At 40.4% G+C, this 15,479-nt stretch overlaps 1 protein-coding gene and 1 non-coding gene across 9 annotated transcripts in view; both read right to left on the bottom strand.

The window, feature by feature from the left end:
• The window catches only part of NCOA1 (nuclear receptor coactivator 1), a 304,667-nt gene that overhangs the window by 119,033 nt on the left and 170,155 nt on the right, over positions 1-15,479 (bottom strand). The gene's annotated exons all lie outside the window — the stretch shown is intronic.
• On the bottom strand, positions 9,759-9,864 carry LOC113414698 (U6 spliceosomal RNA). The gene has a single exon (XR_003371212.1). It is a non-coding gene; the product is annotated as a U6 spliceosomal RNA (small nuclear RNA).

Genomic DNA, 15,479 nt, shown 5'->3' with positions numbered 1-15,479 from the left:
AGTTACCAAGCACTTAAGATCCACTTGGGGGAGGTTGCTATAGGGAGTGAGAACTATGAATATTACTAGCTGCCAAGCTGCTGCTGCTGACAGACAAACCCTGTTTAAGCAGTTTGGCAGGATGCACTCAGGTTTTACATATTTCAATTACCGATGAATGGTGATCATCTATTTTGTATAATAATTTGTTCTCCAGGAAAACACTCTTTATCTTTCATGCCCAAGTGGTATATAATCTACTTTACTAACAAATATAATTTGCTACTAATCTCTCCAGAAAAAAAAATACCCTGAGCTACATATTTTGCATTGTTGGGTCTGGTGTTTCTGGATGAACATGAGCACCTGATTCAAAAATTAATTTTAAAACAAGAGGAGATCATAATTTTCATTCTAGAATAATCCTTAGATACGAGTGGAATGGAATTTATTTACGTATTTAAGTGAAAAGAATTCACAATCAAATAATTACAACTGACACATTGCATTTGTAGGAACAAGATCCAGTTTATTCTTAAGATTGTAAAATACAAAGTGGGATTATCAACTACTAACTATAATAATTAGATGGATTGTTCATAAAAAAACATAATCCAGAAAATCAGTGAAGAACAAAGTCTAGGTTAGCATCTTCATATTTTACTTGTAAGGCAAGTGATTAGCCAGTGTTGAAACCAGGATGCTGGAATATAATTCAATATATCTTGTGTCCTTAAATAATCAACTATCAAAACACAAGAAAAATAACTTATATGTGACCAACTAAGTGGAAGGTTTTGAGTTCTGTATGATTACAATACACATCCAACGCAAGCACTATACCTATTCATTCCAAACCATTTTAGATTATCAGATTTTTTTTACTGCTTTCCAAACAATTTTGAGCTACCTAAGGCTTCTTCAGATGGATATCCATAACTAAAGCATCATACTGAAATTATTGTAGTCCTTTACCAATTTGTTTCACTTCTGATGGCACAAAACATGGAACTGGTTCTCAGACATGAAGGTTATGTATATGCACTCTCCTAAATCCACACTTACAAACACTAGGCCACTGAAAAAAATCTAAAAGAAGGGAATGCACCAAGAATATAAAGGAACTACAAGTCATTTCTGCATAATGCCCATAAGTAATATACTGTCAATTCAGAAATTTCATGCTAAAACACTGAGTCCCATATATTCCCCTAGATAGAAGATGTCTGTCTGCCCAGCAAGTCCCATAACAAAGATTCATTACTTTAAAACTATGACTGTTTTACATAATGTTATTAAAAGTATCTGCACATCTGAAAAACAACTAAAGAGAGATGACAACTAAAATATTGTAGTGTGAGAAGGAATTGAGTTCAGAGAACAAATGTCCTAACTCCAGCTCAGAACTTCAGCATTAACAGTTATAACGCTCCGACTGCACATTTTCTTTACGCTAGAGCGTTTTGTTTTTTAAAATCAACTTTTTAACTCACAGAAAAGAGGTAGGCAAGAGATGGCAGGCCTGCAGCAAGTCAGTAAGTCATCAGTTGAAGCCAGCACATGCAGATGACAACCCTGCCTTTCACAGCATTCGAGTGATGCCTCAGCTGTATGTTCAAGACACCAGAAAACACTGCCAAGCTCATGATGTCTGGCTGGCTTTGGTTTCTACGCTCTCAGGACCAAAAGCTGGAGGATGTGTACAGGAGGAACAGAAGCCTTTAAGAAAGGTGAGTAAAAGAAAAGCCCTTGCCCCCAAGATGTTTACAATCCATAACAGCAATTGAGAAAGCAGAAAGAGACAAACGAAAATATGAGCAAACAAGGATAAAGAGGCATGGTAGATTATTTTGGTCAAAGTTTCTCCAGCCATTGACACGTCTCCATTTTTGCAAGGGTCTTCCGATTTCCTGTGCCATTACATATCTATTATTAAGATTATGCTCTAAAACGCTCCTGAAGAGATTGCAGTATGTAGTCAATCTTGTCTGGTCTAAAAAATTGAGGTAGAGTTGTGCCTTGTTATTACTTGGATAAGAAAGTACCAGGAAATAATCAGAGTTGTATGCTGGACTGAGGAATTGAAAAGCAGAAGAAAACAATGGCCAATCTATACTGTATCCAAGAAAACCACACAGATGTTTTCCTATAGTCACCAGGCTTCCCATTTTTGTTTTAATCCGAGGTACAGTTTCATGAACTTTAGATTTTGAGTCTGAGTCCCATGCTGAGGTGGCAGCCGTTTTCTTTCTGCTTTTCTTTGCCAATTTTCCCTCTCAAGCCAATATTGCTCAGAATCTAAGGGCCAGTGGTGGTATTCTACTGGTTCGGTCTGGTTCTGCCAAGCCGGTAGTGCTGATGAGCAGCAGAGACCGAACCGGTTCTCTCTGCCGCTCTGCTGTTGGGCCCAACCGCCCTCCCGGGCTCTCATACTCACCTTTATTCCCTGCCTTTGAAGTGCAGCTGCTTTGCGTGGCACAGCAATTGCCGCGCAGCAGCTGCTGAAGTGACTGGGAGAGTGCAGGCTTGCAGGAGGTGAGTTGGAATGCCTCTGTGCCTGCGCAAAGTGCATGTTTGGCATGCATGCGCATGCAAAGTGTGTGCATACATGCAAAGCGCACCCACCAAGCTACGCACACCGAACCAATGGTAAAAATCTTTGAATCCCACCACTGCTAAGGACCAATAAAAGAAGTAGCAATTAATTGATAATGGTGGACACAGTGTTGAGTGAAACTATTTACACATAATTTATGTTTATGTTTTCCAATAAAGCTTTTGTCTTACACTGACCATTCACTATCTTATCTAATTGTAAGCAGATGGCTAAACTGAGATATTTTCCAGATTGTATAATATATACATGCAACAGGTATAATTTTGTCACTCAATTGCCAGCCTTGCCTCTGCTACGGCTGTTGCACACTGTTAAAGGCAGTCTTCTGGGAAGTTTGATAACACAGTGCTCATAGAATCTCCAGAAAGAGAACATGATGAGGTGTAAACACTTAATGGTCCCCCATATAATTAACATCAATAAAATGGAGTTAAGAATCATCAGGAAAGAAACACTTTAAATCCCACTGGATTCTGGTTTGGCTTTTTACAAGAAAAGGTAATTGTTTCTAGAAAACTGTAGACAATAAAGGACATGTCAATAAAGGGACCAAAGCCAAAAAGACTTTCTGTGTAAAAAGTAGAATCTAGCAATACGTATCCTGAGGACGCTACCCTTAAAATCAGATTAACATATTTGCACATTTAGGCTATTCTGGATTGCAAATAGAAGCCATGTCCAATAAACAAACACAAACTGTCATTGTAACATTTATGGAGCATGAAAAAGAGAGAAGAAAAAAACCATACGCCCACTAGCAATCCCTGCAATTAATACTGAATAAAAGCACTTTGCAGTTATGACCTCCTGAAGCATTATAAGAGACTCTCATTTAACACCATCTTACATTACCAATAGATCTGTTTTCAACAAAAAAAATACATTCCTCTGTTTCTGAAAAGCGGATTTCTGTGATAGAAACTAGCCATTTGTTTAGTATTTACTTTATTGCATTTTTTACTGTTAGGAAAGAAGACTTACATTTGTAAGTTTTTTTTATCTCAAATGCTCAAACAAGTTGGCTGCCCTATGCATGCTGACTGAAGAAGTGTGGAATGAGGGAGACGACATGTGATGTTGTGGTACCTCAAGAAGCAAAACATCTTGGGATAAACATTCATTCATTAATTTTACTCATTATATGTTTATTCTGTCTTTATTACTTTAAAAGTAACTCAATGTGGTGAACATACATAATACTGAACAGCACTTTAATTAGAATTTCTGTAATGAACAGGACTTTGTAGAATTTTAGACATAATTCATTCCATGGAGGGATGGGCCAACATAATTCCAGATCATTCTGCCTAATGACAAGGGGTCTCTTCAGAAGTTATCATTTCTTATTGCTTTCTATTGATTGCAGTTAAGAAAACTGCAATTAATCACTGAATTGGTTTTCCGGCTTTTTTGTTGTGAGGATGATGTTACATAGTTACATGAGAAAGGGCTGCACAGACATCTTCATGGAAATAAATCAGTAACAGCAACTTCGTAGTTATGTATTTTTTCTTGGAAAAATTCTTTGTTGGACAAGGTTTAGTAATGAGTAAACAGGGGGAATACTGTAATTCCTGCACAACACAGTAAATGTATTCTAGCAAGAACTTCTACTTTAATCCTAGAGCTTGCAAAAAAAAACATACCTCAGCAGTACTTCAGATTTACTTTCGAAGTGCCCAATGTTACCCACTAATATGAGCCTCTTTATCTATTAAGAGGTCTTTTGTAATAGTTGTTATGAAATCATCACATTCAAATATGTTCCTTTCCCTTCTGCATCATACAAAATTATTTCCTTGCTATAATTGTGCCTACAAAAGTGACACTATTTAGAAACAGGAAGAGTATGAAAAACCCACATTTGTTGTCACTAGAGAAATTCCTCGCTTCCCCCCCCCAACTGATTTTGCAAATGGTAGTCTCCTTCACGGTTTAATAGCTGCAGCTTCTCTTCTCACCAGTGGAAGCAACTTGAATCTGAAATTGATTTGTATGAAATTGATTCAAACCCATTTCATCTAATCTATGGCTTTCGTATAAGCACAGTAATATTACTTCCCAAAGTTAAGGCAATCATTATTCCTGCAAACATCTCGGACCTGCAAGCCAGACATGGGGAGAACAACAATAAGAGCAATTGCGCAGACCCTGATGTGGAAGAGAACCCACAGAGCTCACAATTTGAAATAATCAGATGTTTTTACATTTTTCATTCAAAGAAAAAGCATTAATGGATTAAATATAATCCCAATTATTTAACAGAACCCAATCATATTTTAGACTAATGAGTTCAATAGAAAGAATAGACAACCCCCCCACCCCCCCCAATTGATCTATAATGTTTTGACAAGGAAGGCAAGGGTAAAATTAACATTGTGCTTTCAGGCTTGTCGGAGTATTGTAAGTACAATTTGGGCTTGCTATAACTTGGATGCAGAAATATTGGCTCATACAAGCTTGGTTAATTGATACCTCGGTTGTAATCAACAAACCCATGATATATTCTGTTGCCAGAACTTACTCAAAACATCTTTCCTTTGCACATTAAGGAGTAGCATGGCCCCCATTAAAATGTAACAGAATAACAAAATTCAAGAGTTGGAAAAGACCATTTAGATCCTCATTACAGTAATCTAAGTGAAGGCACCATCAGTGGATAGCTTTCTCCACTCATGTTTAATATCTACATGAAGCTGCTGGGTGAGATCATCTGTTACTGTAGGGTGAGATACCATCAGTATGCTAATGATTTCCAGTTGTGTAACTCTGCCCCTGGTGAGTTAAGTGATGTTGCTGATATCCTTTCTAAGTACCTGGAGATTATGGGAGTCTGGATGGGGAACAACAGGCTTCAAATATTCCTTAGTAAGACTTTGGGGGCCTTCTCTATACGGGGATTTACCATGTCTGGTCTTGGATGTAATTGCACTACTCCAAGCAGACCCAGTGTGCACTTTGGAACTTCTTTTGGACAACTCCTGATCAAAGAGCAGATAGAAGTCATGGTGAGAAGGGCCTTTGCACAGCTTCATGTTGTCTGCCAATTGCACCTATTTTTTTTGACTGGGAGCTTCTATTCACAGTCACTTCATGGACAGACTACTGTAACAGGATCTACACACAGCTGCCCTTGAAGAGCATCCAGAAGATTCAGCTCCTATAAAATGTGACAATGTGGACAATTATGTATGCTTCAAGAACTCCATGTGTTATACTTTTGCTTTGTGAGTTGCACTGGTTGATACTTTGCTTCTGGGTTCAATTAAATACCCTGGTTTTGATCTTTAAAGCCATGCGCGGCATGAGATTAAGTCATTTGAGGGGCTGCCTCTTCCCAGTAACATCTCCCCATCATACCACGTCTGAGAGAATAGCCAAGTTGTGGATCCTATCACCTCCCAAATTTTATTTTTTTATTTCTTTTATTTTATTTCCTAGGAGAAAAACTTTTTCTAGTGTAGTCCTAGCACTGTGGAACATCTCTGCCCCTTCCTACCCATCCCACCCCCTCGTAGGGTAAGGCTGGCAGCTGTTGGCCTTCCAGAAGGCCATCAAAACATGATTTTGTCAATGATCTGGGTGACCCCATAGTAGAAAGGAGCCTATAGGTTGATTATTATTTTTGGTACATTTTCTGCATGCTAGCTGCCATTTAGTTTACTTTATTTTTCTTTTTAAATTGTGGTTTTAATGGTGTTTATGTATTTCATGTTTATGTATTTTATTTTATTTTATTATGTATGCTGCCAAAATCATTATATAAGATAGATGGACAGATGAATAGAAATAGATAATGAGAGAGAGACAGAGAAAGAGAGAGAGAGAGAGATTCCCACTTGTTTGAGTGAAGAGTATTTCATTATCTCTTGGTAGACTGAGAAGGGGCGTTGGTACTTACCTGACACGCCCTTTCTCTGTGAGCTGTGAAAAGCATCCATTGTTTGGGGGGGATGATGCTTCTGTCGCTCGTTTGATAGGCTGGGCTTTAATTGAGAGGACGCTCCTCCTCCTCCATGGGACTCCTCCCTAGCGTCCCCAGTTTTGGCGAAGTCGAAGTGATGAAATATTTCTTCTTCACCCTTTCTAATACTTGGCCAGAATAGCATCCCACCAGACAAATAAGGGTGGGGATGGATGCTCTTCACAGCTCACAGAAAAAGGGCCTGTCAGGTAAGTACCAACGCCCCTTCTCCAGATGAGCTGTTCAGAGCATCCATTGTTTGGGACATACCAAAGCTTGGCGTGTCCTACGGGAGGGCTTCCGTCTGGTTCGGATTCCCCTTTTCTTGGTCCCTATGGACCCTTTGTAACACTTTCCTGTCAAAGGCAGCCTCTGTAGAGGCGAAGGCATCATTCTAATAGTTTCTAAATAAAAGGCGATGGTGAGGCCCATGTTGTCACCTTGTAAATTTTCTCTATTGGCACTTGTGGCCCATGTTGTCAACATCACAGCGCTCCAGGTCGAATGAGCAGTGATGCCCCTGGGTACAGGAAGAGATTGCGTCTCATAGGACTTGGGAATTGTGCTCTCAGCCACTAACTGGTCATTGAGGAAGGGGTCTTGCACCCAATGGTGGGTGGTTGAAAAGAAATGAAGAGAACCTTGGTTTCCTAACACACATCGTGCAGTTGAAATATATGCAGAAAGCTCGCCTTACATCTAGATTGTGGCATTGTCATGCCAGATTTTATGTCGGTTTCAGACAAATGTACGGGAGTATCAGTTCCTATGGTCTGTGGAAACCCAAAATTATCTATGGGTGAAAGATGGATCTGGACTAAGGACCACTTTGTCTGTGTGAAAAATACAGAGCTCCTGTCTAACTGACAAGACTACTAGATCCAAGATGTAACTGGCTGATGTAATGGCAACCAAGAGAACCACCTTGTACGTTAGGAATGGAGACGCATGGTCTACACGGGCTCAAAGGGAGTTTTCTTGAGTGCGGTAAGGACCTTGTTGAGGTCCCACATGTGATATCAATGCACTACAGGAGGCTGTAAGATTGTAGCCCTGTGCAAGAAAATGGCATATGCGTGGGTGATGAGAGATGGACTGCAAGTCTCTCCTAGTGATGACCGATGCTAAGGCCTCCCCTTTGCCTGTTTATATGAACAAGATAATAATGAAATGTCATATAAATAACACTGCCATCTAACAGGTGTTCCCCTGAGATGAACAGCCAGAGCCATCAGAACCTTCGTAAGAACCTTGGGCAGATGACAACCCAAAGGACAGCGCAATGTATTCAAAACATTGAGTATTATAACAAAAACTAAGAGTTTTGCTATATGAGGATCTAATTGGAATGTGGAGATGGGCCTCCATTAAGTCAATGGAGGGTAGAAAATCGACCCTTCTGAAGCTCAGAAGTATGGAGTTCAGTATACTCATCTTAAGCCTCCTATGAACTATGGATCAATTAAGTCATTTTAAAACTAAAATTGCCCCTGCTGATCTGGTGCCACAGGTTGGTTGCCTGGATCTCCAATAAATGAACAATAGCTGTTTCCATCATGCTCCCTTTAACGGGATCCCCAGAGAGAAGGCAAGTAATGCAAAGGTTCCGGGGAGAGGATGGAAATTCTATAGCCAGGCCTAATCTTCTGATACCTCTAACCCAGGAAACAGAGGTAGAGGCATCCCATCTGTCCGTGAAAGGCTTGAGCCTTCCACCAATAGGGGCACAGTCGTGAGGCCTATGTTGTGCCTCGGGGACCTCTATTTCATGTTCCTCAAGAGATTCTTTTGCTCTGCCCTCCCCTTCAGTATCTATCTCCAGATCGGAAACTATCTGACTGTTGGTGATTCATGCGTCCAGATGGTCCCTGGAGTCTGGAGAGAAAAAGTCCCTGGTAGAGGGAACAAAGGAACCCTCCAAAAAGCTGGGAAGGACTATTTTGGGGTCTATGAAAAGAGAGGAACTTATTTTCTGCTTGTAGTCTCTATCAGAGATAGGTTGGGGCACCACCAACCAAATTATCTCCCTATATTGGGGAGGAAGCAAGCTTCCATTAGTTGTGTGATATCTGCTTGCCAATGTCTGAGCCATAGCAGTAGGCGAGGAGTAACCTGAAATGCCCTGGCTTGAGCAGATAATTTAATAGAGTTTTGCGGCATCCTTGTGTGCCCTGATATTGGAATTTGAGATAATCTCCCTCAGATGGCGGAGCAACCTGAGAGACGATCTAGTAAAAAAAAGGGGGATGAGGCCGTCTCCGCTCTTATGGCCCTCACATCAGATCAACATGCCCTACATGGGGACAACTCCACCCTGTATATCCTTTGACTTGAGAGCCTCTTCTGCTTCCGTTGGAATTGCAGAGGAGGATGATAATTGCCATTATTGTTTTATCTACTATTGTGGTGATGAGAAATTTAGCAGAATGAGAAAACCAAATTAAAAATTTGCTATCATATCCTGTAAGAGGGGTATACGCCACTGAAGAGACCCCTTGTTTCTGGACGAGGTCCAAGAACCTCTATGGGACAGTTATGACTTCCTCTTACATTATTGGTTGGGAGAAGATTAAATCATCTGACACCCCCCCCTTATAGTAACGATTGTTGGGCCGAGGGGAAATGGAATATCAAGGCAGGAAGTAGGATTTTTTTTTTTTTTTTGAAACAACAGAGACTTGAAAAAAGTCTGAGGGCGAAACAGACCTGAAGGTCGGTGATCTGGCTTAATGCCTTCAATGTTTGACATGCCCCCCCTTTTTAGGGGATCCGCCTCTGACAGAATTTGGTCACTGTTGTGAGTAGACCCTTCCTCAACCTGTTCCATCTGGTCTCTAGTTCTCCCTCATCCTGTGCATCCTGTGAATGTGTAACTGGATTATATAATACTCCCCTGAAGGAGGTACCTGCTGGTAATGAAGGTCTATTCTGCATAGTAACTTAATCGAGTGAGAATCGAGGTCAGATTGTGGAGGCTGCCTAGCCATCAACTTCTACTGTGCCCCGGCTGCGATGCCTCTTCAAGTTGCCATGTCCCTCCAGGCCTTCAATTTGTCAGGGATATCCTCTGGGAGGAGGAATTCTGGTGTGGTCCCACAACTGTCTGTCAGGCAAGTAGCGCTGCTGAAGGCCTGGGTTGAACCGGTCTCTCTGAGGCTCTCCTGGATGGCGTTGAGAGATCCAGGGATGGAGGCAAGGTGAAATATGGAACACTTCACAAATTGCGTGTCATCCTTGCGCAGGGGCCATGCTAATCTTCTCTGTATCATTCCAATTTTGGTATATGTGCTGCTGAAGCGAGCACTCTGGAACTGGGACCAGCCTGGCTGGGGAAGAGGACTGAGACTTCTGTTCAACCTCCCTCATGCATTTTTTTTTTTAAATTTAAGATATGCTCATCTAACACATTTTGGTGTCTCTTGGCATCCTTTGTTGCCTTAGAGGTCTCTCTAGGACGTTTTTATCTACTTTGAGTTGGTTTATTGTCCTCTGGGGGTATTTTTGGTTGCCCTTGAAGATTCTGACCTAAAGCCCACAAGGTGAGATATCTATATCTATGTATCTATATGTGTATGAGATATTAATGGACTGTTGACTGGTTCAGAGGACTGATATAAACAGAGGCAGGGAATCCTCTTGATATTTGCTCCCCCTTCCCGTTTTTTGGTAAATTCAATTTGTTATTATGTTATTATTCATAATAATATTGATATCATTAATATTGTTATTATTGATATTTTTGTTATATCTGTGCACAGCTACTAACATAAATTGTTGTGCTGTTACCAAACTCATAATTAGATGACTGAATATGGAATCAAATTGTGAGGCCAAATAGAGAACACCTTTCAGGACCTGTATTGCAATTGGGTGATCCTGCAATCACTGGCGCTCAACAGCTTCCTGCCCAGACGGACACAGGCCTTGGTGCTCGCTGTTACTGCGCTGCTAGAATTCTGTGAGGGCTGCCAACTGAAAAAGGAAGCCCAATAGTCAACCTCAGAAAGAGGTCCGTAATCGGCATAAATGTCCCCTGGACCCTCACGGAGATCCTTGTGAGGGGAAGTGGCTTCTCAACAGATAATGCCATGGAATTCTTATAAACAAAATGATGTTGGCATTGTTTTAGTCGTCAAGATGTAGCATCAACCATCACCTTTTAATGTGAGCCGATGCGAATCTAACTAGAATTTGAGAATTTGAGCAGGAGAACTCAGAGTCCTCTGCCTCCACCCGATCAATAGCTCTTGCTTCTTCTAAATACCTTGCGGGAGTATATCTGAAACTACAGAATCTCCTGTGGAGAGATACCTGAGGGTAAGGATGCTCTGTCCTGCTTAGTGACCGGAGTTATAGGGAATTCCAGTCAGAAGGAGCGCTCTGTTGTTCAGAGCAGTATGCTGCACCTCCGCAGAGATAAATTGGCGTATTGCTAATTCCATTCACAGTCACATCTTTGTGGGGATATTTTCCGGTAAGTCATCATCTTGACAATATCTGGCCGCTGTTGGAGCAATGTGTCACAGAGTCACTTCGAGTCACTTGTACTGATCTAGATGGGCTACCTGATCTTGTGCAGCTGTGCTGCATCTGGATTACACAGACAGATTCAGGGGTGGTTGCAGAGGGGGATTGGAGCCAAAGTAGGCCTGGAGGAGATGAGGTTTGAGAATTTTCTTCATCCTCCCACATGAACTTCTTCATGTGTTTTTCTAGTACCTTATGGCGCTTGTTAGCATCTTTTTCTGCTGCTTAGGAGATACACTTAGAATGCTCCAATTTGTTTTGAGAATTTGACATGGCTCTTGAGCTACTGCCGCTTGCCATTGTGACCGCTTATTAAATTTTACTGTTAATGAGGCTGAAATGTTGGGCGGTTGGCACGCCCAGGGGCCTGAACCAGCAATGGTCAGGGAACCCTAAAACAATGTTCCCCAGTTTTGTATAATCTTATGTAAGAATACTGAATTCTTATTCTTGTTTCTATTATTATTATCGTTATTATTATTTTGTTATTAATATTATTATTTCCAAATTAGCCAAATTAGGAACACCTCATAGGCCTAGAAAGGAGGAATTGTTGAAATAAGATGTAGGCCTGCGACAGCTTCCTGCACAGGTGGACACAGGCCTTGGTGCTCGCTGTGGTGCTGCTGTTTAATTCTGTGAGGGCATAAGCCAACAGTTTCCTCCTTAATGAATAAGGGTCCAAAATAGAATAATTATATCTGAATATCTATCTATCTATCTATCTATCTATCTATCTATCTATCTATCTATCTATCTATCTATCTATACATACATACATACATACATACATACATACACACACATATGTATTAGGATGATTTCTCTCGGGTTCCAGGAAGGAGACCCCTTCTTGGGGAAAGAAAAGCCTCTCACAGTTCCAGAAATAAAATGCAGATCACTACCGCATGGTTAGTGAGTCTGCAATGGCACCAGCCGTTATCTCTTTAGGCGCGTAATGAGTTAAATCAGCTCAGCAGCACTTTCACACCTTGTGGGGAGTCGATACTGCAGACTTTCCCCTTGAATAAAAAGGCGCGGTGGGGCAGATGGGCGCTGATGCCCCCACCCCAGACGGTGTTCCCAGGGGAGAGAAAAAAGCCTCGGACCCTTTTAAAATAGAGCCTCTCCCATCAGGCGCGGGCGGCAGCGATCATAGCGGCGGCGGCGGTCATAGTGGCTCAGCTTGAAAAGATCGTGAGTTGTTAGCCATGCAGCTGAGGTGTTATCACCTCCTATCGTCCTGGGGGCGAGAGATCATTATCTGAAGCTATGGTGAGCTCCCTTGGCTCGAGTTATATATCGTAGGGAGCTGCTTGACTCATTGAAACTAAAAGCCTTAAAGGAGTTGTTTAGAGTTTAAAAGCAAACCTTTTTGTTGACTCCTTTTGAAGCCTTTGCTATTCTGGCCAAGGGAAAGGAAATTAAGCTGCCTATATCCACGAAGGCTGAGCAAAAACTGGGGACGCTAGGGAGGAGTCCCGTGGAGGAGGAGGAGCGTCCTCTCAATTAAAGCCCAGCCTATCAAACGAGTGACAGAAGCATCATCCCCCCCAAACAATGGATGCTCTGAACAGCTCATCTGGAGAGCAAGTCTTCGGCATCTTCTGACTGATTTCATTTCATATAGTTAGAGTTCAAGAGTTCACCTGCCTCCTTCAAACTGTTTTCATATGACTTAGCTTCCAATCCTTCTGTCCATTTCATTTTTAATAAACTCTGTTTAACATGTGGTAGCATAGAGCAGGACATAGTACTTGGGTTGGGGGGAGGTCCTAATCAAGCCAGGATAAAGTGAAACTATTCAGATGGTTAGGCAATTGCGCTTCATTTGGTATAACCTACAACTGCACTTGTTTTTTGTGGCAGTCATAAAATACTGATAAGTCAATATTCAGTTTATGTTCAATTACCGTTCTAAGAACATTTCCCTTTGTTTTACACATATGCATTTTATTTCTTTTTCCTAAGTAAAGAAATTATTTTGTCTAGCTACTTTAGCCTGGCTGATGTTTCCTTTTAAGGTTCTTTCAGTCTTTAGAATATTAATTACCTTACCCGATTTTTCTGACATCTGCAAAAGTGATAAGTATTCTCTATATAAGTATACAGAGAATGTTTCACAATTACATATACTATCTTATGTGTGCAAGATGTTTCAGATTTAAACTTTCTCAAGTTCAAAACACACTGCTTTGAATCTGAAAAACCCTGTTTCAAGCTTGAAATGGGCTACTTTTGACTATTTTTGGTACTGTTTCAGTTGAGGTGTTGCTAAGCATAAAGCACTGCCAGAATGTTTTGCATACAAAAGGGGCATTTTAATCTAGAAATTGGTTGTTTAAAATTTGAAATGGTTCCAATTCAAAATGTTTTGCACATCTCTACTACCCCTTGTATTACAAAAGTTGTACTGATATACAATTGTGTAGAAAGAGGAAATACATATATCGAAAAGTTGCACAAGTGATTTGCAAGATGGTATTAACTATAATGCATAGAGATAAAATCAGATAAATATCCTGGTTAAAAAATAGCTCTACTGTATATATAAAACACTTTACAATGTTTTTAATATACTTTACTTAATATAATTAAATCTATAATAAAGCCTTTATAAAAGTAGGTGGATATCCCAAGTTATTTAATTCATTTTTAATGGCCTTAAATTTTTATGAGTTGATGAAAAAAATTCAGTACTTTATCTGAGGAACCAGGTCACCTTAGCTTCAATTCTTTTCCCCGCCCTCACGTTCTATGCACACTTTCTTCCCCTTAAGATTTAATAATGAATGTGAACTCAACATAGACCAACAAGAAGTTAGGGAAGGCAAGAGAGGGCCAATGGTGTAGCAGAGTCTATTCCAACCTCCAAAGCCAGCAGAGCAGCAATGATGAAACTCCCCCTTCTGGAAATGCCTGTACAGCTATATAGTTGCTTCCAAGGTAACTTATCCTTGCATGTCATTTCTATACTCTTGGGAAAAGATGCTTATATCTGATGAAGCTAATTGAATTTTCTGAAATTAAATAAATAGCATTTTTAAATGATATGACCAAAGTAGACTAGGAAGCTTTTGCCAGAGAGAGATAAAATGGAATTCAATGCACACGTCATAAACCAAAGCAGTGTACTCTCAAAACAGAACACCAAGATTTATAGATATATTGCAAAATTTGCCTCTGATAAATGTCTCTTTGTGGCCCAAAATTTACTACTCAATTCTATTCATTACTCCAGCTCAGCATCATCAAAGCAATAAGGCAAATTATACTGCAAACTCAGTTTTGAGAGAGCCGGGTCCTTGATGGCTATGTGACTCATGTTAGAATTACAAACACAATGGCATTACACACTCTTGGGGCTTGACCAGTGTAGAAACCCATGAAAAACTGCTTTGACAATGCTTTGCAGATGTTTAGCATTGCTGTTTATGTTTTCCAGCTGTAATTTCAGATCATATCAAAGTGCCTTTCTCCAAGTGAATCAGACCCCATGGTATACTCAATTCTCATTTGTGTATTCAGTTGTAAGCCTCTGCTGCTCTCCTTGAATTGTTCCACTTATTGTTTTACACAAGCAGTCAGAGCAACTTTACCCTTATGTTCCTTTGATCACATGCCTATAAAAATGCTGGGAAGATGATAATCTAATAACAAGGTGAAAAGATACAATAACACTGTTGCAGAACGGATTGGTAGGTAAGGAAGAGTCCCTTTCAAAGAGGCAAGTCAAGGTTAGGTTTGTAATATTTAAATAGTGTACCACTTAACTGATTTTAATCCTTTTATCAGGAATCAACATAAAAAAAAATTAGCAATGCCAAATAAACTCCTTTTCTAAGACCAACATGCAAATACAGATACAATGGTCAGCCTTGTAGAGATGAACCTATGGAAGAAATAGTTTGATCCTCAGCAGCAAGGAGGCTGATTTTGCTACTGTCAATCCCTAAAGAAACTGATAGGATTTGCAGAAGGCCTCATCGTACACCATTTATGTTAAAGGAAACCTCTGTTCCACAGGACATATACAGGTCCAAAGTTGTCTGTATTAGGAATACTTGTGGTTTCAGCACAGGGAACATTTACTTCCAGATGCCTAGCTGCACAGGAGGGGAAAGGTTAACCGCTTATTTACTGAATTCTATTGAATCCTTGAAAAATCAGATGCAAATATGATCAGCATTAGCAGATTAAGCTTAAAAAAAATGTCTCTACTAGCCATAAAAGAGGCATTATATAGTTCCGCAGGCATTTTCAGCAAGGAAGCATATATTTATCTGTGTGAAAGAGAGAGCACCTGAATGAATGAACAGCTTGTGTGGCATTAGGAAAGCATGTCAGGAGCTACATGCCCACAGTGGGTAACCCCAGCTGCTGATGGCCTGC

This window comes from Notechis scutatus, chromosome 1 (genome assembly GCF_049901735.1).
Source record: "Notechis scutatus isolate UNSWTSFEM ecotype Mainland chromosome 1, rNotScu1.2, whole genome shotgun sequence".
NCBI lineage: Eukaryota > Metazoa > Chordata > Lepidosauria > Squamata > Elapidae > Notechis > Notechis scutatus.
The sequence above is the reverse complement of the archived record's forward strand: the minus strand, read 5'-3'. Positions and strand labels throughout refer to the sequence as shown.